At 39.1% G+C, this 24,848-nt stretch overlaps 1 protein-coding gene and 2 long non-coding RNA genes across 14 annotated transcripts in view; 2 read left to right on the forward strand and 1 right to left on the reverse strand.

Annotated features, from left to right (window-relative positions):
* The window catches only part of adarb2 (adenosine deaminase RNA specific B2 (inactive)), a 619,893-nt gene that overhangs the window by 194,091 nt on the left and 400,954 nt on the right, over positions 1-24,848 (reverse strand). The window lies entirely within an intron of this gene.
* The window catches only part of LOC137489203 (uncharacterized), a 146,914-nt gene that overhangs the window by 56,242 nt on the left and 65,824 nt on the right, over positions 1-24,848 (forward strand). The gene's annotated exons all lie outside the window — the stretch shown is intronic.
* On the forward strand, positions 979-8,184 carry LOC147837931 (uncharacterized). The gene is made up of 2 exons (XR_015524697.1): positions 979-3,262; positions 4,360-8,184. It is a non-coding gene; the product is annotated as an uncharacterized LOC147837931 (long non-coding RNA).

Genomic DNA, 24,848 nt, shown 5'->3' on the forward strand with positions numbered 1-24,848 from the left:
ATCTACAGTATAACCGCTATGTCAGAATGACCCAGCTAATGCGAGGAGCTCTCACCGCTAGAATACAGTGTCTGAAATGAAAGATCAAGTCGAAACACCTTGTGTATTTAGCGGTTAGCGCATACATTTCACCTTAAGTGTGCTAGGACAGTTTATCTGGAACCACCTTGACAGATACCTAGAATTATATTGCGCAAGAGCACAATGGTTTTTGCAGAATTTCGATCATGTCCAGTTCTCCTAAAAGCTAAAGTTTTGGATGTAGCATATGAACACGTACTGTTGTTGTTTCCTGTTCTCATACTCTCGCTTAGTCTTTACATTTCTGTTGCTAATAAGCATTGTGGGTGTCCACAACACCTCTAGGATACACCAGGGAATTTTCATATAGTCGCTAAGGTGTTCAGGGGTCACCAATCTCGTTCCTGGAGGTCCGGTGCCCTGAAGGGTTTAACTCCAACTTGCCTCAACACACCTGCCTGAGTGTTATACCTAGTAAGGCCTTGATTAGCTTGTTCAGGTGTGTTTGATTAGGGTTGGAGCTTAAATCTGCAGGACACCGGCCCTCCAGGAACAAGTTTGGTGATGCCTGTTCTAGATGGCTAACAAGATGCTTTATAACTAGACTACAAAGGAGTTGTCTAATTTTTAAAACTTTTTTCTTTAGATTAGGGGTGGCATGGTGGCTCAGTGATTAGCACTGCCGCCTCACAGCAAGAAGGTCACTGATTCGAGTCCCTGCTGCGCAAGTTGGCATTTCTGTGAGGAGTTTGCATGTTCTCCCTGTGTTTGCAATGGTTCTTCCTGGTGCTTCGGTTTCCCCAACAGCCCAAAAACATGTGTTATAGACCAGGCCCGGATTGGCTAATCGGGAGGACCGGGAGAATTCCCGGTGGGCCGGTCCGTTTTTTGGCCACGAGGGCCCTAGCTCCAGAATCTGTTGCTCTCAGCAGTCACACTTTTAAAATTAATTTATTTACTTGACCACAGTCTTCTTATTCATTATTTTACCGCAGCTCTGCTCTTTTCATATATAACCAGCCTGCAGGTTAATGATGATATTACTCAGATGAGTCACTTCTTAGTATTCAACTGTTGTGGTTTAGTGGTTAGCACGCTAGATTGCGATGCCGCTGACCCGGGTTTGATCCTCGTCTGAGTATGTTATCATTATTATTTTTTAAAATTTTTATTGTTAAGACATATAATACAGTTAGGGTTGTTGAACATTTCAAGTTCTAAAGCAGCTGTTTTATCAAAAAAAAAAAAAAAAAAAAAAGATGTGATAGTGTAATTAGAAACTGAATTGGAAATGTCCTTATTTTAATATAGTCATTCGTGAACTGAGGTGGGCCGGTCTGAGGCTTGAAACTCCAGGGTTGAAAAAGAGTCCCACTCCGGCCCTGTTATAGACCGTTTTAAGATGGCGATAACATTGTTCCATGAACAGTTCCCACTTGTCATCAAACTGTAATGATTCAGTCATAACTAAATGTTAACACGGCTGTCATTAATAAATATATTAATATGTAGAGCTTTCTGAATTCTTAGGCGCATTGGAAATTAAAAATCTAAAACAGGAAACATATTAGGACCACTGTTATTGTTTATATCCCTCAGAATGGTCTATAGGTGAGTTAAGTAAACAAATTTGGCCATAATGCATGAGTGTGTGTGTGTGAATGCGATACATTATGGGTGTTTCCCAGTGCTGGGTTGAGGCTGTAAGGGCATCTGCTGCATAAAACGTGTTAGTTCATACGGCTGTGGCGACCACTAATAAATAAGGGACTAAGCTGAAGAAAAATGTTTAGACTAGGATTAAACCTACAACTTTCTTTCCATTTAAAGCCTAGGCCCTTGACCTTTTAACTACCACCCAATATTGCACCAGAAGCGAAATTCAAGGACGAGGTGGACGGAAGAGACAGAGAAAAGTGGAGAGATAAACGTAAGTGGTGTAGCCCGTCTCAGGACCCCCATTATGTGTGTGATGGTGTGAGCACTAACTCTCCACAGCTCAGATAACAGCCTGTGAATTCCTGATGACTGATGCTTCCCCACCTGCCACTTCACATGCAGTCGTGGCAAAAATGTGTCGAGCTTATCAGAGAAACGAGCGGAGAGGGCAGTGGACAGTGTGACGGCTCAGCAGTCACTGCCAAGCAGCTATGGGGAGACACACTGTCTAATGTGAGGCAGATGTCTGGTTTAATTACCTGAGGAAAAAAAAATCCCATTTAACAGCCTCCATCATCAGATATAAAGAATACCAACCTCAATTATGCTTTACTGCAAATTCTAATTAATCAAGGCTGGAGTGTGGAGTTAACTGCATTTATAGTTTAACATTTAGTTATTGTTTAATATTAATATAGCATATCATGCATTCATTCTTGTTTGTCTTGCTTATTCAGACTTCTGACAATCGGTCTGGTTCACTATAGCTTATCTTAGGAAATATTCAAAGGGATGTGTTTTATTTATCAGACCATAAACGAGCAAGGTAGTGTGTGCCGTGGCCAGTCACATTTCTGCTGTCACTTATCTCGTATCGCATGGTTCGGTATTGTGTTAACCCTGATCAGCCTCGCATTTCCAATGCCAATAATATTCTAACTTGGTTGGTATGGCTTATGCCAGAAAGTAGCAATCAACGTCATTCTCACATGAAGTCGCAAAAAAATAATGGAGGACACCAGATTCTGCCCTTGCTTTTTGCCATGTGGCTGTTTGTGACTTTTCATTTGTCATCAAGCCATTGAGTTCCTTTTGCATTCTTTGCACCAATGATTTCCTCCTGGATCAACTATGGTTCATTGTATTATTATTATCGTGTTTTGGCTGTGCATTTAAAAATGATGCTTACTATGTTGCGCATTGTAAACCAATTACATTGTAGCTCTACCCTTCAGGTAACATACTAGGTAGCCATATAAAAGGGTCCCAAAATGGTATGGGATTATTGTTGAAACAGAAATTATTGCCTAATGTACTGTTCCAAACTATAACACCCAATGGAGATAAGCCATGTCTGGGCTTGAATGGTTGATTGGGCCTTGACTGAGACTGGGCTCTCTCTGGCTGTGTGGTCGGGGTTTTCATGTTTTGGCTGTGTATTTAAAACTTTTGCTTCCTGTGTTCCCCAGTGTAAACCAAGTCTAGCTCTACCCTTTAGGTAACGTATAAAGTAGCCTTTTAAAAGGGTCCCAAAAATAGTAGCGGTTGATATTTTTTTTGGTGCCATTCACATCTTCTGTTAGTGGAAACTAGGGTTGTAACAATATACCGGTATGACGGTTTACCACGATTTGAACGTGCACGATTATCATACCATGAACAATTGCATATCAACGGTTTTAACCCTTAAAGACCGAGACAGCCGCCCGCGGCTAAAAATAAGTATTGCTCTTAAATGTTTAATAACTTTTGATCCGCTGATCCGATTCATACAATTCAAAGATTGGCATAAAGAAGAGAATCTCAGCTTTCCAGCGCTGTAGCACATTACATTACGCGGACTTTCAGAGGCTCCGGAATCAGTGCGGTTACGTCATCAACATTTGACAACGCTGATTTGACAAAGAAACGCTCGTCACTGTGTCTCCGGACAAATCAGACATGATACATTGATGCATTGTCCCTCCTCCATGCCCAGATTGGTTTAAACTCGCTATATCACAACCAATAAGCATAGGTTTCGCTTTTGTTTGTGGACCAAGCTTTTTGAACAACACGGAATGAGAGATAGGCATACATTTATGCGCGGCTAAATAAAACGCAAAAAAAAAAGTTTTGCATGAAATAATTCTCATACTAAGTACTTTTGCATGCACAGCAGCACAGAAACATGACAAAACAGTGACACAGCAAAGACGAACTGCTGCTCTAGGTGTTTTCAAAAGACGCAAATGAAGATGCAGCTGTTTGTCTGCATTGCAGACAACCATATCCATATCCATAGACAACCATATCCATGCGGTTTGGGAAAAAAAATCACGCTATCCATGCTGGCACATAAAACCTAAGGATGTTCCATATTGAATCTAGTTTCGTTATGTAACTATTTATAGTATAGTAAATATTTATATCTATTTTTTACTGAGGATTTGCACCATGTTTATTTGGACTTTATTTGGACTTTGACACATTATTTATTATTTTCTTATTTTTATTTGTTCATTGTAAGTGGTGTTGTTTATAGTAACTAAAAATATATTATTTGGAAAAAGTCAAATTTGCTTCACTGTTCTATTATTTTGTAACATTTGTAATACCGTATACCGCGAAACCGTCAAACCGTGGTATTGTTTTAGACGATTATCATACCGTGAAAAATTCATACCGTTACAACCCTAGTGGAAACAGACATTATTGCCTAATGTACAGTTCTGAACTATAACACTCAATGGAAAGGAGCCATTGCAGGGCTTGATTGGTTGATTGGTTCTTGTCTGTGGCTGGGCTTTCTCTAGGTCTGTGGTCAGGGCTTTTCAAACTTATATATTTTTTGATTTGGTTTCATATTTCATCTGTCTGTTTTCTGGGCCTTTGTTGAGAGCAAATTTCTGAATCCACTATTCATTCATTCATTTTCCTTCAGCTTAGTACTTTTATTAATCAAAGGTCGCCACAACGAAATGAACCGCCAACTTATATGGCACATGTTTTAAAAAATTGATGCCCAGCTGCAACCCAGTAATGGAACAGACCCATATACTCTCACATGCACACACGCATACACTACAGCTACTTTAGTTTATTCAATTTACCTATAATGCAAGTCTTTGGACTGTTGGGGAAACCGGAGCACCCGGAGGAAATCTACTCGCAAACACAGGGAACATGCAAACTCCACACAAAAATGCCAACTGGCCCTGCCGGGACTTGAACGGGTGATCTTCTTGGAGTAAGGAGACAGTGCTAACCACTGAGCCACCGTGTCGCCCTGAATCCACTAATAACTCCATAATAAAAAGCCATATAATTTTACTCATACAACACATACATTTTGTTTTGTTTCTGCTTAAGCTCTCCCTGTTGTGTTGGTTGAAATGATTACAGTAGAGTATTTTGAGAGAATAAAAGCCACTCAAATGTTTTCTGATTGCATAATGTTGTGGAAAATTGCCAAAAATGCTTATTCTTACTAAGGAAATGTGATGCAAATACATGAGGATTCATCAATATTTATTTAAATGTGCTCAGCTTGGGACTTAATACCATTAAGCCTTTTACAGTATGTATTGCTGTAATTGCAAACAAGGAAGTGACGACTGATTATTTCTCTTGTTGTGTGGAAATACTTTCTATACCCGTTTATAACTGTAAACGATAGATCATCTATCAATATTACAGTCTGACCGAAAATGATCTTCTACCATGTTTGTTATCATTGTAAGACCATTGTAAGCCCTGGCTCCCACTGGCCCAATGGTGGAAAAGTGGTTAACAACAGGCATTTGTGATTGAAGACAAACTACCTGTGTTAAAGTGAGGTTTTAGCTGAAAATGCTGATTCTACAATAAGTGAACGGCTAAGCAGAATGTACTCGGAAATAAAGCATAACAGAAATGTGTGTAGACGTTAAGTCAGAGTGCATTTTTTGTTTGTTTTTTACACAGAAGCAACTCAGTAAACTGAATATATAATACTGCTTCATGGAGGGCTAATTTACTTGCTACTTAGTGACTCAAACATGCAAACCGGTAGAAACCTGTGCACCCTAACTCTTAGATGTTGCCAGCCTATTAAACTAGAACTGCCAATTTTCAGCCGGCTTGTGCAATTTTGTCTGCAATATCCATTACAAAGTGGTCTGTGGCCATTTTCTTGTCAGAATGTCAATCAATCTAAAGTATTATTTTTTTCTGTGAACCCTGCTACATTCAATTCAAAGGACAAACTTTTCCTTTTCTGCTGATTTAGTCTTACGAAAAATGCATTTGTTTACATGGTCAAATTAGATTCTTTGAAACCATTCTTCCAATGAAATTGATGTGTTTACTCCCAAATGTACCCCAGCGCATTTATAGTTCTGCATAATGCATCCAGCCTCATGTGCTGTGGACTCATTACTGAGGACAAACCCCATCCAAGACTATCACACTGAGGTTCGTCACACACCCTTAGTAAGTACATGCCTGAAGACAGCACCCGTTGCAGTGTGGGCTAATTAGAAAGCTTTCTTTAATGGGGTTAGTACAGCTGCCACTATGATGAAGTTACCCATGGTGCTCAGTACAGTAGTTTAATGGGCTCTGACTGGGGAACTGCTGGCGGATTAAAGCTTTGTGTGGCATTAGTGAGGGACTGTGTTCTCGAGGGCTGCACTCTATATGTTAATCATAATAAGGTTGTCAAGGATTGTTTCGCATTCAAGGAGATACAGGGATCAAAACTTAATGAAGGCATTAAAAGAATGGTTTGCTTTTTAACTTTTTAGAAATTAATGCCATTGTTTTCTCAGAGGCGCATCAAAAATGCTAAACAACCAGCATGTAGATGTACTTTAAATCAGTGGTTCTCAACCACCGGGCTGCGGTCGTTACCAATACATGTATTGATTGGTACAGGCACAGTCCCTTTAAGGGAAGTAATTTCACTCGGCAGCCATCTTTGAAACGCCTCTCGGGCAGTACGCTTGGGCATTCTGTTTGAATGGCGAAACATCAAATTCTCCAAAACTGCTTGCCAAGCTTACGATTGAATTTCATATTACAAATCACCAATAAAATTTAACAATGACTGTCTCTTTAATTTCACTTCTAAACATCCAAATCACACAACATCTGCAGAAACTCACTTTTGGTCCAAGCTCCTTCCCTGGAGTATCGTCAGTATATAGTGATTGATGATTGGCTCCTGTACTAGAAGGTGGGCTTTATTTGCCATATAGCAATCCATGATTGGCTCCTGTACTAGTAGGCGGGGCTTTATTCACCAAAGTGACCGTTACACTTTTCCCTATTCAAAAAGATACGAGTGACACGTCTTGTGTATTCTTGTGTATTCTTGTGTATTCTTTGTGCAGTCTTTACCGGGCGGCATAAGAAATCATTAATTATTCCTGCTTTACTTATTATCAGTGTCTAAACAAACTTTTATTTAGAAAAAATCTTTAGTTTTTAAAAATGACCGTATTCTCTCGCTTACATCTCGGTCACTTGAGTGAAAATTGTAAAAACATAATAAAAGTAAAACAAAATCAATATCTGTGATTACTTCTAAAACATGGAGGTTGAAACAATCAGTCCATGAGAGAAACAGAACAATATTTACAAAGGATTTTTTTTTTTTTTTTTTTTAGCAAATTTAGTATTGTTAGCTTAAATTTGTACCACTGCTTGCAACATTTAACTAGAAGCCCACAGTGAAGATGATCATCAACACACTCAGTACTGCTTGGATTAAAGTTGATAGTGTTCCAAATAAAGCTCCATTTCTTGCATGCAACAGTCTTTAGCTAGAATTTCGTTCAAAGCTGTAAATAAAACTTTTGCACAAAATTGGAATATCGCATAAAAGACATGCGAATAAAACACCAGTTCCATCCAATAAGTCAAAGCGAACAAAATCATCACTTCCTGATTAACTGGCGCCAAATATCAAGAGTAGAAATGGAATTTATATATGTAGAAGACTCTGTGTGAATCTTTTCCTTATTTAATAAAAGACTTGCGCCTCACAAGACAAATGCCGACATACAATGAATGCGTGGAGGCGTTTGAATGCGTCAGAAGCAGAGCACAGATGCTTTTTTAATGCACAATACTTTTTTTAATGTGCATACTGGACATACTTTTCTTATCGAATAAAAAGTTTATCCTACTATGCGCATACATTTTTATGCGCATTTTCAAAATTCATTCATTCATCTCCAAAATGTGCATAACAATAAGTGAAAGGAAACAGAGCTACTGTTACTGGTTTTCCTTTTGTTTACATTTTTTTTCTGACTCTCAAATGGCCATTTTATGAAAAGTCACTTACATCTTGACCTACAACAAAATTAAAAAAGTGTACAATATCTTTAAGACCAAATAGATATTACAGACAACTAGGAAAGGTGGTTTCTAAGATTTCCTTAAGCATTTGGGAAATGCACCCCTGATCTCATAATGAACACAAAAGAAAAACAAGAATAAATATATTCTCTTTCCACAACATCAAAGAGAGCAAAACATTAAAAATACAAAGTCGTCTCACTGAGACACACACACAAAAACAACCTGCAAAAACCAAGAGGAAAAAATACAAAAAGAGTCCAAAAAAAAAAAGGTAGGAGGGAGAAAAAAACCTTCCCTGATAAATTCAGGGAGTGGTGAGGGAGGAAATCGCTTCCGCCAGTCATGCTTGACCGTGCTCCTTGGAAAGTACTTCCCCCCCATGCGTCGGGTCATGTGCTGAATAGAAATGAAGCCGCACTTCACCACTCCACTCATCCCCGTAATAGACTCTCTCTTGTGGTGACGGCCCTCTAATGAGTTCACTTTCCGCTATTAGGCTGGTTACGACTGCTAGCGCCGCGCTAACCCCTACAGGCTACGACACCTCACGTTCCACATTTACAGGCCTCTCTACAGTAATGCGGTTTCGAATTATGTCATATTATATTGTCTGTACATTGGTATTAGAAGTGTATTATCGTATGCTGATTTCCATTTGTAGATACAATTGTGGGTCCCTAGGGAATTAAAGGCCTCGACTAGACTCAGTGAAGGGAATGCTAAAGTACTCACACACACACACACAGTGGCATTATGGGTATGAATTTCCACAGTGTTCTCTGTTTGTTGTGATGCCTGCGAAAGCCTAGGGCTGGTCGCATGTAAAGCTTCACAAACATTCCTCATGAAAAATGAAAATCTCTAAGTAGGTCTATACTGTATAATGCATGCCAGGGCAGCTTCGTGGAGATTTATGACGCCGCCGTGGCCGTCCAAGGGCGAAACCCTGGGGCGAGGGAGAGGGATCCAGTCGCTGAGGGCACGAGTTGAGTGGTTTGGCTGGCTCTGCTTTGTCTCAACGGGTATGAGGAAGGGGATTTCATGTGCTTTAATCCTCCAGTTTACAAGACAGGCAGTTTACGGGGACATTGTGAATGGCTGTTTCCCTCCATTTAGCAAGCGTGCCGCACTCATTCCAGTTAGTTTAACGCTACCTCGGCTCCAAGAAGAAGGATTACACTTGAGTTCATGATGCTTTGAGAGGGGCTGCCTGGGTTTGTGCAGAGTTTGTTGGTGTGCCGTTCGGCAACCTGAACGCATCACAAGTTTCATTTTAATTTACAACAAAGAGGAAATGGATGGATGTGGCTGGGCTTTGGAGTTGACCTCATGCGCTTGGGTCTCCACTGAGATTATGAAATTTCAGAGCTGTGGTAGATGGAGGTCACGGCTAATAACAAAGTTATTGAAGAGAAACTGTGTAGGTTAACCATGTTGGAGATATATATACACTTTCATGACAAGCGCACATAGACCAAAATTGATTACCATGTGTAGAAAAAGGTATTAAAAACTTGACCTTTCTATATTTTGGTACCTGGCCTAATGCCTTAATAACTCATGTTAAATTTGTAAGTGCGATCGAGAGTGCGTAAGCCTGGGAGGTAAAGGCCACATTGCCATTTCAGAACAAACTCACACACTTTGCTAAATGTGTCTTTTATGTGCGCTAAGGCATGCAGAGGCAGCCATTTAAAATTCATTGTCAGCAAACATCAGAGGATAATGAATTTGCTGCGTGAACAATTTGTGAGCGGGCTGTTTTTTTGGGTCGGAGAACCAGACCCTGAACAAGTTATTAGCCTGCTATGAGATCTTACATTAAGACTGATGGCATTGCAGCGCAACAGGAAGAATAATCGCTAGAGAAAAGTTTTCAAGGCCTCTTGAACCATGGCCAAAACTCCTCAGGTGAGACCATGTTGTTTACAAAAGGCACAGGTTAAATCAAGAACAATGCTCAATGCAGATGCCATTTTGTTCTTTAACATCATAACATGAAAAAAATAACACAATAGAAAAGGTTAAGTTCATCTGGGGGCTTTTGTGAATGTCTTTCCTAATTAAGTTTCCCCATCACAACATTTGAGCTTCGCTACCAGCTCACAGAAAGAAGGAATGGGGGAAAAAAAATCCAATTCCATCACTGAAGAGCGTAACAATGGCTGCAGTGGCCGGTGCCAGACAAAAGCGAAATGAATTCACACTAGCTGAAGCGCAAAGACATTCTTTAACTTCCTATTATACCGCACCTCTGATATGTTGTGATCTCATTCTTGACAGGACGGTGCTATTCCAATCTGTGTGAATTCAGACACAGTGTCCTCAATAATTATGAGAGATGGGTACGATTGCCCCACAATGCATTCACTGCAGGCTAGCAAATACTATACAATGAAGTAAATAAAGAAGTACGCTCTGACCAATACTGGGCCACAATGAATGAGCTGGTTCACAAAACTGACTGCATTGCTTGTACAGCAGGGATGCCCAAACTCGGTCCTGAGGAGCCAGTGTCCAGCAGATTTTAGCTCCAACCTGCTTCAGCACACCTCCACGGATGTTTCTAGAAAGCCTAGTAAGAGCTTCATTAACTAGCCTAGGTGTGTTTGATTGGGGTTGGAACTAAACTTTGCAGGACATCGGCCCTCCAGGACCGAGTTTGGACACCCCTGTTCTACAGGTTAGCAGATGATGAGGCCACAAGAACCTAACTTTCAATGGAGCTCCTTCCACAGGGGCATTCATATCTATAGCAGACCTCATTGTGACAGCCTAAATATGGTTATACTATCCTATATATTCTAAGATTTGGTCAAGGAATGTGTGACCCTTATCAAGTAATTATGGTTAATATAAGCCAAGTGGCTAAATGTTAGTCTTGATACATGAATCTATCATTATTTATTGGCCAAATCAGGCATGTGCCTCACCCATCAATCTGAAGAACAATACTCTGAATGCTTTGTGGTACAAGACCGAAAGGGGACTTCATCAGCTTTAGAAAAGATAAGTATGAATGGAAGAAGTGCACACTGGGTAATTCTTTTGATTAATTACATCAAGCAGACATTCGGCAGACTTATTGTTTCATGCCCGTTGCACCATCTTCCCTCCCCACCATCATAATTATTATTGTGTTCCTCCTGGTGATGTTTTCAGGGGCTATAATTCAGCAACAAATGTCTGTCAGAGATATGTCTTCATAAGCCTTGACACGCTGGTTTGAGTGACAGAATGTCTTATACAACAGGAACAGAACCTCGAAATTCATACAGAATGTGGCCAATGGACAGAAAGAGAAGAGCAATGTGTTCTGGGTAATAACTATGGCTTAGGCCTACAGGTATGGCATCAACTGTCAAATTCACCAGTCAGTTCACAGAATGCCAGAACTTTCTGGCTTGTTGAAACTTCTATAGAGGAATCTATTTTCTGTAGCCAACAGGAAGAGCTTATTATATAGACAGATATGGTGTGTCACGATTTATGTAAAGGCTTGGATGATGTAAATAATTGATTATTAGCATTTGGTACAAATACAAGCATGTTTAATAGAATAGTTAAAAAATTTTTGATGTCTGTGTTATCGGATCCATCCTTTCCAGGTGTTAGATTCCTTGCTAATAAGCTGATGAAATGTGCTTGATTAGGAAGGCTTTAAAATTGTGCTGTTGGTACAACTCAAGGAGCAGGGTTGGGGAAACTAGTCACTCTATTAGTCACTATATGTTTTTTGTAGATTATTCATTGACTTTCCTTTAGCTTAGCCCCTTACTTTTTAGGGGGTAATGAACTGCTAACTATTCCAGCATATGTTTTAAGCAGTGGATGACCTTCCAGACATAACCCAGTACTGGGAAACACCCATACACTCTCACATTCACACATGCACTCAAACACTACAGCCAATTTTGTTTACCCAATTCACCTATATTATGTCCTTGGACTGTGGGGGGAAACCGAAGCACCCGGAGGAAACCCACGCAAACATGCAACCCATGCAAACTCCACATAGAAATGACAACTGGTCTAGTTCGGACTCGAACCAGTGACTTTCTTGCTGTCAGGCAAAACTGCTAACCTCTGAGCCACCTCTTAGAGATCATCAATGCATTGAAAAAGACCCATGGGGCACCACCTAACATCCCTAGTAAGAGGAATACTTATTATATTAAAGGTAAAATGGTAGCCTAGCCCACCACAGGTTGTGCTCATGATTCTGGTATTTTTCCATTGGTTTGTGGTTGTGTTGACCAGGGTGAATTGCTCTAGCAGAGCTGGTTGAACAAAAACATCATGCTTGTTTAGTTACTTAAGAACTCTCATAAGGACACAAACACACAAAAGTCCAAAACATAGCAATGTGATGACCCAGCACGGTCACCCACACTTTCAATTTCTTGTCTCCACACAATTAACACACCTAGATCAATGGATATCCCATTTTCTACAGCATCCTGGGAACAATTAGGGATTAAGCACCTTGCTCAAACTGTGGATAACCAATGTGGAAGAGAGTGCTATTCATTTAATGCCCCCACCTGCAGCTTCTCTGGCATTGGGAATCAAACCTGCAACCTATCAGTTATAACACCCACTCCCTAACCATCTGGCCACAACTGAATCCTCACATTCTGGTGTTTTGTTTGATTTGTTATGTTACCATCAACCAAATACAAGAACATGACTGAAGAATAGACAGCCTTGCTTGCACCTGGCTTGAGTTCTGGAAAAGCATGATCTTGATGTGTATTTGTGTAGCCAGGGGTGGGTGGATTTGACATGAGACAGTGATGGAGGTTGGAAGCTGGTACTGAAGGTCAGAGAGTGCTTGCAGGAGGGGCATTGGGTTGGCGCTAGAAAAACAACAACAGAAAGACTTGGAAGGCAGCGTGAGGGACACAAGGGAAATGTGTGTGCGTGAGTATATACGCCAAGTGCTGTGTGTATGTTAAGGGGATCTAACACAAAATGACAACAGGAAGGTAACGTTGAGGGTATTAGAATTCCAAGGACGTGCCCGTTTTTGCACAAGTGTCTAAATGTAAGAGTTTCAAAGTCTCAATACATTTATTACATTTTTTAATTGTTGAATACTTGGCATACCTGATAAACAGAGTGGAAATTAGGGGTGTCAAAATTAATTGTTTCTTCGATGCACTGTGATGCAGAAGCGGACATTTCTGTATCGGTTTAGTAATAATCATAACCGGTTACTATGTACTGACGTCATTTATCTCCTATGCGCTCTTACATTTACAACACTCAGGCAACTCAGGGCCGGCCCGTGGCATAGGCACCATAGGCAAATGCTAAGGGTGCTGTGTATCCAGGGGGCGCCAGAAATGAGCGCGGTTCAGTTGGTTTTGTTTTCGATTTTCCTGACACACATTCAGTTATAGACGGCATTAACTCAAAAACCTGTGACCCTAAAAAGATCTAAAGTGTGTTTCCTACAAAAAGACAAAGCTGGTTATGTTTCACAGCTGTCTTTCTTTTTTTTTTCGCTCAACTTTACAAGCACTGCTCCATTTAAGCCCCTCGCAATATGTGTTTAGCCGAGAGAGCTCGCGCTGAGAGGAGCTCTCAGTAAGGGACCGTCGGAAAAGTGCTTCTTTTTTTCATTTTTTCGTTTTTCTGCCCCGCTCAGCGCAAGCTCTCCCTGTTGCGAGGGCTTAAGTGTGTGTGTGTGTGTGTTTGTTTGTTTGTTTGGTGCTGTCTATGTTTGTGTATGTGTTTGAATGAGAGACAGTGCGGTGCTGTGTGTCTGTCTGTTTATACAGACAGCTTGTTATAGCCTATGCCATAAAATATAACACTGTATATAGAAAGCATCGTCAATGCAACGTGATATCGAATTGAACCGAATCGAAGGCATGATAATCGTAACCGAACCAAACCGTGAGACGAGTATAGGTTCACACCTCTAGTAGAAATTGTCACATATTTTACAGAAAACTTTTACTGCTCTGTTTTATATCTTTAGACCTAGCTCTACAATACAAAGGCAGTAACTGTCTACTGCAGACACCTATTCAAAATCTACTTGTCTGATCCTGACAAAGAACCACTGTCCCATATGAAGGTGCCACTTGACTATAATGCAGAGAGACATCCAAGAACAGAGAAATCTAAAAACAGCGAGAGAGACGGTATACTTCCTTTCACAAAACTTTCAAGAACAAGACAGACAGCTTAAAATTAGATTTGTACAAATGAGTGAATGTTTTCTTTGTGCCACCATGATGCCAGGCTGGCAAGTCACAATTAAGAGTCCACACATATGTGCTATTCTGGTCCTTAAAACGGCTTTACAGGATATGTGTTTCCTGTTCTATCAACCACCATCGACACAAAGTTTAATTACTTCGAGATATAATATCACACCCTGTAAAATCACCTTCATTGTATAATTCATGGTCATAGCAAAATCAGCCTAAGACATGCCACTCAGCAAAGAGCCTTGCGACTAATAAGTGAAATGAGGTTTTATTAGCACATCAAGCTAAGATTGAACACCTGGCAGGACATTTTAGTTTCATGCCTGTGAAGTGACACATCTAGCAAGTGTACCTTAAATTCAATACGGTGGAAGTTAAAGATACGATTTCATGACTCCTAATCATGTGGAACTCAATAAAACAATATTTAGCTGCATGTTTTAAACATTTTGAATAGGAAATCAGCGATTCAACGCAACACCTGCCTCCTTCAACAGCTCCACAAATGACTGCAAATATCAATGTGTCTTTGTTGTGTTATGATTACCCTCTCTAATCTGATGGGGTTTTGAAAAACGTCCCCTCATCTCCAGCGCTCTGATTTGAGGAATTGGCCGCCTCCAACTGTGTTCTGGCTTGTAAGGCTCATTTGAGCTGAAGCAATAAGAGTTGTAATCAGAGCTGGAATAACACTGAATTTGGGGCTGAGATGTGAGGTTAATTTCGCCAGTGCCACTTGAAAGTCAGCAGGCTCCTTCTTAATTAATCTAGCATGACTTCCAGCCTCAGCGAGCAAATCCTCCCAGCCACGTGTCGACAAGCCCCACGCGCTTGAGAATCAACTCGGGCTCGGAGAGGGCACAACGGGGAGGTGTAAATTACCACAACTGGACCACTCACATCTGTACCATTCTGACATTCACTCACTATTCCAATTTGAGCGGAAAAACAAGATTCTGTGAGCAAACTAACAGGAAATTAAAAGGAAAGGCATGCTTCATGTAGCTTACATTCTTTTTCCAGCCCTTTATAATAGTTGCTTGCCAGATACAAAAGAACCCAGTCTAAAATAGAACCCAGCTCGTGAATGAAAGTTAAGACAGACTGTACAACATCTGAACTTAGTCTGATGGCCTCTTGGATGGAGCTTGGCCAACAAAAGCTGCAATGTCCAGAACCTTCTGCCATACATTTGAAGGATTGGGTGTCCATAAAACTAATGGACAATGTACAGTGAGCAGTTCGGTTTAGTAAAGCACAGTATGGTATGCATTTATTTCTACTGTCAATGGTACTAAAATAGTAAACCTTACAGTACCGCTTTGACATACTTTAGTATAGATACCCAGCACAACAGTCCAATCCCAGAAGGATGCAAACATCCCATTCAGCTTTTTTTTTGTGAGCAATAAGGATGCTGATCACAACATTCTGGTATAGAATACACCTACAAAATAAAGGTTTTATTGGTAGTTGAAATGCAAAGGTGACCTGTACCTTACCGAACCATGCTGTACTGTACTGAACTGTAGCACTCAGAAATGGGATTGGGCCTTATGCCTTATTTACGCTGTCACTTTGTGCTACACGTTCTACCCCTTCTTCATTTTCAGCGCATTCATATGAAGGGGTAAAGGTGTCTACTTCTCTTTTGTTTGTAGTGTTAAAGAAGTAGACAGAGAATGGTTAGAAAGCCCTTCAAGCAAATTTTTTTAAGAAATCCCACTCGTTGTAGTATGTGAAATTTCCCAGCATACAGCAACAACATGACTATTAAAACAAAGATCTTTTAAACAAGGAGACCAGTGTAGTCATAGTGTCTAATTTCTTCCATTCCTACCTCTAATTTCTTTAAGTATATCATTGTTTAACACATTTTAGGGAACAATCACTGCAAGCAATGTTGGGTTCCACATAATCGAATTGTGTTGGAACAACATAAATGACTTAAGTTAACTTTTAGCAAATTTAAGTCAATTAAACAAAATAATAATTATGTACGAGCCTCCTTCATTCAGCCTCTTTACTCTACTTTCGTGGATATGGAAACAGTGTTGTACGCACTCCAACAAAGACATCCGTAAGCCTTCATATTTAATTTAGCTTAAGTGCAAAGATTTGCTTAAAAACTATTTCTAAATTCAGTTCTAATTTCCAGCAAATTAATAAATGAACAATAATAAGGAAGTGTGGTCAGAGTTATATCCAAACACATGTCCAGTTGTTATGCACCATATGGTGATGCAGACATCTCCAAAACCCCACAGGTGGACAAATTAAACAAAAATAAATATGCATATAATAAATAATACTGCTAATAATAATAACAACATTATACAAATGCAAATTGTCTTGAATAAAAAAAAGGAAAAAAAAAGAGTCATGGAGGCAGTGGCTTTTATGTTTATGTAGAAAATATACATTTTTGTAACATTTTAATCCTTTTTTTTGCATATGTAAAGAAGATATTTGTGTACTGCTGCACATCCTGTGCGTATTAAGCAATGTGTAAGCATTTGGACCTCCATAGGTGCAAAACTAGCTCTGCGGTGGACTTTAGTCCAGCTTTTAGTTGGTCAATGGAACGGTCTATTTCAGTTGTTCGAAACAGCAAATCACCAACGATGCACCTTAACACATCTCCTTTTTAGACCAGTACACCTGTGAGTCCACAAAGTGGTGCAAATGGATTTGCTATTTTAACAACATGGCGCAAAACGTGAAAATTACAGTTGCGATGGTCTGAAAGTAGCAACAAATCGCACGAAACACATCTTGCGCCCGCTATGTAATAGGGCCTTTTATTTTATGACCATTAAAATTCTGACTATGCAAGAAATTTGTTGCCTTTGAATTGAATAGAAATGTCACATGCCTCAGAGATTAGTGTTCATATTTATTTGAATGTTTTTGTGATCCTCTAAATTTAACTGTGTCAATGTCAGAATAAAATATTTAAAGCTAATATCTATGTAACTCGTTTAGGTAAATAAAGTATGCATACATGTGGATTAGCACACAGACATCCTATAACACTTACACGCTAACAGTCATTTCCATCAGCCAACACAGCCAGGCTTGCCAAACAGGTGCGGCATTATAACAATCTGTGAACCGCAACACCTCTGTTGGCCTGAAATGTGATTTAATACTCACGCACAGACGCACACACACAGCCAATCTCTTGCCAAACCAGCCCCTTCAGGAAGAGCAACAGTGTCAATGTCAGAGCTTCATTCTGGAGTCTGTAATGGGCGGACGGCTTGCTGACACTGCCATGATCACACTGTGCGACGGTGACCTGGAAAGGCATAGAGGACAGCAGAGAGGGAGGGAAAGAGGAGCCTTCACAAGACACCGCTGACCTGATCCCACCTCAGGGCCTCAGAGGAGGCTTGAGTGACTAAACAGCCTTCATTAGGATAAATACTGACATGGACACAGCAGAGGAAAACACCTGGTAATAATGAGGGAACTTGTGTATTGAGCAGTCTGAGGTTTTATATCAGAGCCCAGAGATCTCCATGCTGTAAAAAACAATGGAAACCATCATAGAAACTGCAATGATGTACTACTATGATAGGAAGCACAAACTAGTGTGAACATTCACAAGTCTGATGTTAGCATGTTGCTAAGCTAATGACTGTTAGGAAACTACAAACACAAATAAACATACACATTTATGAACCTGATATTAGCATGACATTAGCATTAAACATATTGCTACTAAGCTAAAGAGTGTTATGAAACTAAAGATACAAAAACAAACAGTCATAAGTTTTATGTTAGCATGTTGCTAAGCTAATGAGTGTTGAGAAACTACAAACACAAACAAACATGCAAAGTGTCTGACATTAGCATGTTGCTAAGCGAATGATTGTTAAGAAACTACAAACACAAACAAACATACATTCATGAGTCTGATGTTAGCATGTTGCTAAGCTAATAAACGTAGGGAAACTACAAACACAAACAAACATAAAGATTTACGAGTCTGATATTAGCATGTTGCTAAGCTAATGACTGTTAGAAAACTACAAACACAAACAAACATACACATTTATGAGTCTGATATGAGCATGAAGTTACCATTAAATATATTGCTGCTAAGCTAAAGAGTGTTATGAAACTAAAGATACAAAAACAAACATTCATGAGCAGTATTTGTCAAGTCTTGGTCTTACATTCGGGTCTTCTGCAGTGTTTGTCAAGTAAGTCAAGTTATTATTTGTTGCTCTTACAACTGGGATTGATGGCAAGACTTTTGTCAGGTAGTGTACAGTTTAACAAAGTGACATTTACTGACATTTTAGTAGTCTGAAGTCATACAATGTATAAGAAATAATATATAGAGATTTAAGTAAATTAGCAGACAATGTACTGGCAGCTTATTACAAAGTTTTTGCACTATAATATACAACGTCAACCCAGACAATACAACACCTTAAATGGTTACAATTTTTAATAAAAATCACTTTTTTTTTACTTTTCAAGGTTGAAAGTTGCTGGAAGAATGCTGAAGGTCCCATAAAGCAGTGCAAAAGCATAAATAATTGGGGAAAACTAAAAATAAATGAATCACAAAATACAGAAAGCTGCTAACTTATGAGTATTTTCTACAGTGCAGTAGCAATGTATTTCAGCATTGTCAGAATTGATGGCAATACAGTTAACTGTAACCCATTAATATCAACCTGTATCCAGAGAGAAAAGAGAAAACACCAATGTATTCACAGGACACTATTATGTGTTGTCGGTCATCTAAATAAAGCATTATTGCAAGCTTTTATCAGATATCAGTAGTAATTCACATCATCGCCAGTAAAATGAAGATAAATCTTTCCCTTCACTATTGTGTTTCTGTGCCTCCTGAGAAGCAAACGCACTTTAGTTACCATGCACAAAAACTAGCTCAAACGACTGTAATTCAGCATTTTAGCTCGTTTCTGACCTAGAAACATAATTCATTAGTGGATACCAAACAAATAAATCAGACGTTCGAAAAGTGACTTCTGAAAGGCATCAGAATGGGTGACGTTGGCTCTAAATCTTCACTCACACTCAGGTGTGGCTACATGTGCGAATCAGGTGCTAAATTTGGAATTAGCTGCTCAGTGGCTAACAGCACATACATCACACTAATGCAGTTCTGTCATCCTCTGCATCCTCTTAATCAGAGCACATCTGTGTTCAGATGGCACAAACACTCGCCGAGAAGGTAAACAGGGCTGCCGGTCTATGCCAGCATTTGCACTGGACTGGACTTTAACTCGCTTTTCCAAATACACTTTCAACATTTACACTATATTCATTATAAACATTCCTTACGGCTTATATATGTTTCATGTCCAACTTAAAAAAAGAAAGCATCAGAAGAAGAACAACATAAAATTTCTAAGATGTATATATATGAATTTTTATAGGTCGCTGTGTACGCTTTTTCATATCTCAAATTTCTCTCGCGAGTGCCATTACCATCTGCAATCCACCGAGGCAGCTGTTGACTGACTGACTGACTGACCAGTCCCCCCATGCACTCCCCTTCCCTAAACCCAACTGTGAGTGTATTAAAAGCACTGATTGACCTCCGCTCTGCGCCTCAAACCCTTCAACATACATGGCGAGCCACTGGACAAACTGGCAACAGTGGGAAAGGGCTTTTGGCCATTTCCAGGCTGATTTCAGCCATTTCCAGCACGGTCTTAACTGGTCAGGCTGGAAGATGACCAGCTCCACCAGCCTGGACAGGCTGGGAGTCAAACCAAAACCAGCTGTGTCTAGTTTAAACATGTCTGGTCAAGGTGCTTTTAGCTGGTCATAGCTGGTCATTTTTTTCCAGCCTAACAAGCTAAGACGACGCTGAAAATGGCTGAAACAAGCCTGGAAATGGCCAAACCCCCTCTAAAACAGGCCTTGTCGACAGATAAAACCAGCTAACCAGCCTAGGCTGGTTTAAGCTGTTTTTTTTTTTTGTTTGTTTTTTTTGGAGGAAAGGCACAATTTTATTGTGAAATATAACTTTAAAATATCAGTCACATACTCCTTTAGAAATGATTTTAATATGGTAATTTGCTGTTCGAAAACAAACATGAAATGAAGCACAACCTAGTGTACACATTCATGAGTCTGATGTTAGCATGCTGCTAAGCTAATGACTGGTAAGAATCTACAAACATGATCAATGAGTCTAATATAGTAGCATTAAGTTAACATTAAACATACTGCTGCTAAGCTAAAGATTGTTATGAAACTAAAGACACAAATACACACATTCATGAGCCTGATGTTAGCATGTTGCTAAGCTGATGAACGCTGGGAAACTACAAACAAACAAACGTACACATTTATGAGTCTAATATTAGCATGAAGTTAGCATTAAGCATACTGCTGCTAAGCTAAAGATTGTTATGAAACTAAAGACACAAATACACACAATTATGTGTCTGATGCTAACATGTTGCTAAGCTAATGACCGTTAGGAAATGACAAACACATTTATGAGTCTCATATTAGCATGAAGTTAGCTTCAAGTATATTGCTGTGAAGCTAAAGATTGTTATAAAATTAAAGACAAAAATACACACATTCATATACCTCATGTTAGCATGTTGCTAAGCTAATGGCTGTTAAGAAACTACAAACACAATCAAACATACACATTTATGAGTCTAATATTAGCATAAAATGAGCTTTAAACATATTGCTGCTAAGCTAGAAAGTGTTATGAAACTAAATACACAAATATAAACATTCATGGATCTTATGTTAGCATGTTGCTAAGCTAATGATTGGTAGGAAACTACAAATGCAAACAAACATACACATTTATGAGTCTGATATTGGCATGGAATTAGCATTAAACATACTGCTGCTAAGCTAATTAGTGTTAGGAAACTAAAGATACAAATACACACATTAAATAGTCTCATGTTAGCATGTTGCTATGCTAATGCCTGTTAGAAAACTACAAACAAACATGCGCATTTATGAGTCTGATATTGGCATGGAATTAGCATTAAACATACTACTGCTAAGCTAATTAGTGTTAGGAAACTAAAGATACAAATACACACATTAAATAGTCTCATGTTAGCATGTTGCTATGCTAATGACTGTTAGAAAACTACAAACAAACATGCACATTTATGAGTCTGATATTAGCATCTTGAACACTACTGTATAAATGTAACAAACACATACAGCTTCCAAAACGGACCTCACTCATAAGCTTTATGTCATGTCATTATATTTTGTTAATGGATTCCACAAATAAACTCACAGTTCTCCTCCAGACTGGACGCATAAAAAGTCATTGTCAGTTTTAGGTCACGTTATGAAGCGGCAGCGCTTCCACTCTGAATTAGCATTTCACATATTACCATGTCACCAAATGTCCTCTTTTGTTTTAATGGGAGCACAATTTGCCGACCTCAGACATCATTTCACAGGTATCTGCAGCGGAAATGGAAAAAGGTTGGCCCAGTGACTCCAACTTTGTTATAAGCTAATGGAAACATTGCGCTCTATTTTACTACCGCGACCACTGTGCATTCAACCTTACGGGTCTCAGAGCGCCCGAGCCGGAAAAAAACACTGGTTCACACTCAATCTGTGGATGTGGTTTAGACCCGTGGGCATTGTCATGCAGTTATAGTACAGTTACAACGCATGGCTGACCTTGGGCTAGTTAGCATATAGCCCGGCTAGCATTTAAAGGTCATTTCAGTGGCCACAACATTGTTGTTATAATGGAAAGTGGCTCCATTCATCTATCAAATGAGATTCTGCACCTTTTACATGGATTGTGTTTTACCGCACCAACACATTTGTCATGTAATGCGAAAGCAAAGGCATCAGATGCGTTTTACAGGAAAATAAATAAATAAATATTAAACTATCAGGCAGGTAAAAGTGACAGTGGTTGACAAGAGAAGGGAATTCACTGACAGTTCAAAGGCATGTTCTGCTAGACGGATATTTCAGTGTCAGCAACTAAAGCTTTGAGTAAACCACTGAATGTACTGGCTGTATTATCCCACGGAAGCAGCCTTTTCCAGGCTGGATTCTCATTTATGTGCTACTCTGAAACTGCTTTGAAACCTCAGTCATGAATGTGGAGTTGGTCCTGATAATAACAGGCCAGTACAGTGCTGTTGTGTGCTTGGTGGAACATACTGAAAGATGCATTGGTTGTAGGGCTGCACGACATATCGAAGAAGAATTGTTATCAAGATAATAGCATATGCAATATTCATACTGCAAATATTTAAGGATGTACTACAATGACAATTGTGGTCTAAAACTGAAAATTCTGGATGTACATGACTGGAAACCGAGACCAAAAAATTATCATTTGTAATGAGCTTTAAATTTTATAAAAAATATGATCAAAATTATATATAAATATTTATCAATTTAACTCAATAACTTATACTGACAATAAATAAATAAAATGACCACATTTTTTGACAGTGAACGAGTGGAGAGGCATCAGTTTACCTGTGTTGTCATGCTTTTGTTTTTTAACAAGCAAATATAAATAGCTCTTCTCTTAAGAAATTGTAATGATCACCAGCGATCAAGCAGCTGCAGATGGACTACAAGTCATGCACCGCTTACACGCACCTGTTCCGAATTCCAGTGATTATACACACACACAGACACAGCTGAAGCTCATTTATCCATTCATTACCCAGACTTTAGAGAGCACTCACACACTCCTGTGCAGAGTCTTGTTCTACTGTCACTGTGAACATTACGACACGTTTTCCTTGCCTTGCCGTGTTTTTGACCCTCGCCTTTTTTGTTTGTTTATGTTGTATGCTGCCTGGCTTTTGACCATCCGACTTTTTAAAGACTATGACTCTGGATTTCCTGTGTACATCTGTCTGCCCCTGTGTTGACCGTTGCTTGCCTGACCATTCTCTGTTGATTAAACTTGCATTTGGATCTGCACTCCCTTGTCAGCGTTCCACATTACAGAGATGTTATATCCAGTGGGCAAATTACAGTGGGTTTTGGGGGGATTGACCCCCCTAATTAATGCTCGATCCCACACTGAAGGACATCAAAACACGTGTGGAATGTTTAAATAGTTTGTTCTGTATCCTATTTAAAAATATTGATAATTAATTTAAATAAGTAATATACATCTACATTTGAACAACCCTATAATGGTTCATACCATTGTGAATGCATAAGTCAGTCTATGGGGAAAATATTTATTCATCAAGTCTGAAACTTGCAGATCTAGAGCACCAATAGACACTAAGTGTTCACAAGACACTTTTCTTGTAGAATTGTTGTTTGTGTCTACATATAAAGTAAAATTAAATGCATAGTTTGATTAGGCCTAGCTAATCAGAGGTTATTGTAGGTCAAAATACACTAAATATCCCTTAAATCACTGAAAATGAATCCTACTGTGTAGATAATAAGAAAATGTTGTGTTTAGTAATGGTCATTGCTAAATTAAAGGCACTTTTTTCAATATTTAGATTATTCCAACCCTGAGATTCTATCATAACAAATACATACTTTCACGGTAAGCTTATTTATTCTGCTCTCATATGGTACATAAATCTCAATAAAACATGACACTTATGATTGGTTTTGAGGTCCAGAGTCACATATAAAACAGAAAGGCTGTCAAATAAAGCTCTCATAATGCACTCTTATTACTTTTATTGGCCACAGTGGCTCCATTAAGAACCTTTCAGGGTTTTCAAGTTTCAATTTCAGGCTTTACAAGTTTGTGTTTTTTAAAAGAAAAGAAGGTATGCTGAATGGTTGGTAAAGTAAGTTGCTGAAATAGAGCAAGTAAAAGGAGTTAAACCTATTTACCCAAAGCTTTGTCTACTGAATGAGGATAGCTATCAAATCAAACTGCCCAATTATTCATATAAAACTGTATTACTGTACAATGTAAAAAGGTACTTTAGATGTTAAAATGTCTAAAAGCTTCTTTTGGAACCAACATTTGTGCCCTTGAAATCCTTTTTTAGCATATGAAGCATGATAAAGGTACGCTACTGAAGGTTTTTTAATAAAGAAATAAATTTAACTACAATAAACTAAAACAAACACTGAAGATTCATTTAAATCATTTTCAATACACACTCAGGCCCCGTTTACACCAATACGTCTTAGTTTTAAAATGGCATTTCAGAAAAAAAAATGATGCACTTTCAAACTGGCGTTTCACCTAGAATTTCTTAACAGCCCTTTATCCACACTATACCGTTGAAAACGCACATCATGTGACAATACACACACACTCTGGCATGCACTGCAGCATATGCATCTGAGTTCCAGGCAGTCAGCAGGTGCTTTGAGCACAAAACCTCAGAGAGCAGTGCACGTCGGACAGTTTATCAAGGATGTACCGCTGGATGGCGTCTCACTATAGTTGTTCAACGTGATATTTAATTAAACTTGTCTCTATCTAACAACTCAGTTACTTAGTTATTTAGATTGGTTGGTTTCTGTTGTTTGTGCACCTTTTATACCAACAAGGTTGTCGACATCATTACACCGACACAGATCACTCTGCCTATTCATGCCAGAGTCCTGCAGAAAAAAAGTGATCGACAGGTGGTAATTTGTGTGTATCTC

This window comes from Danio rerio, chromosome 24 (genome assembly GCF_052040795.2).
Source record: "Danio rerio strain M-AB ecotype USA chromosome 24, GRCz13ab, whole genome shotgun sequence".
NCBI classification, from domain to species: Eukaryota; Metazoa; Chordata; class Actinopteri; order Cypriniformes; family Danionidae; genus Danio; species Danio rerio.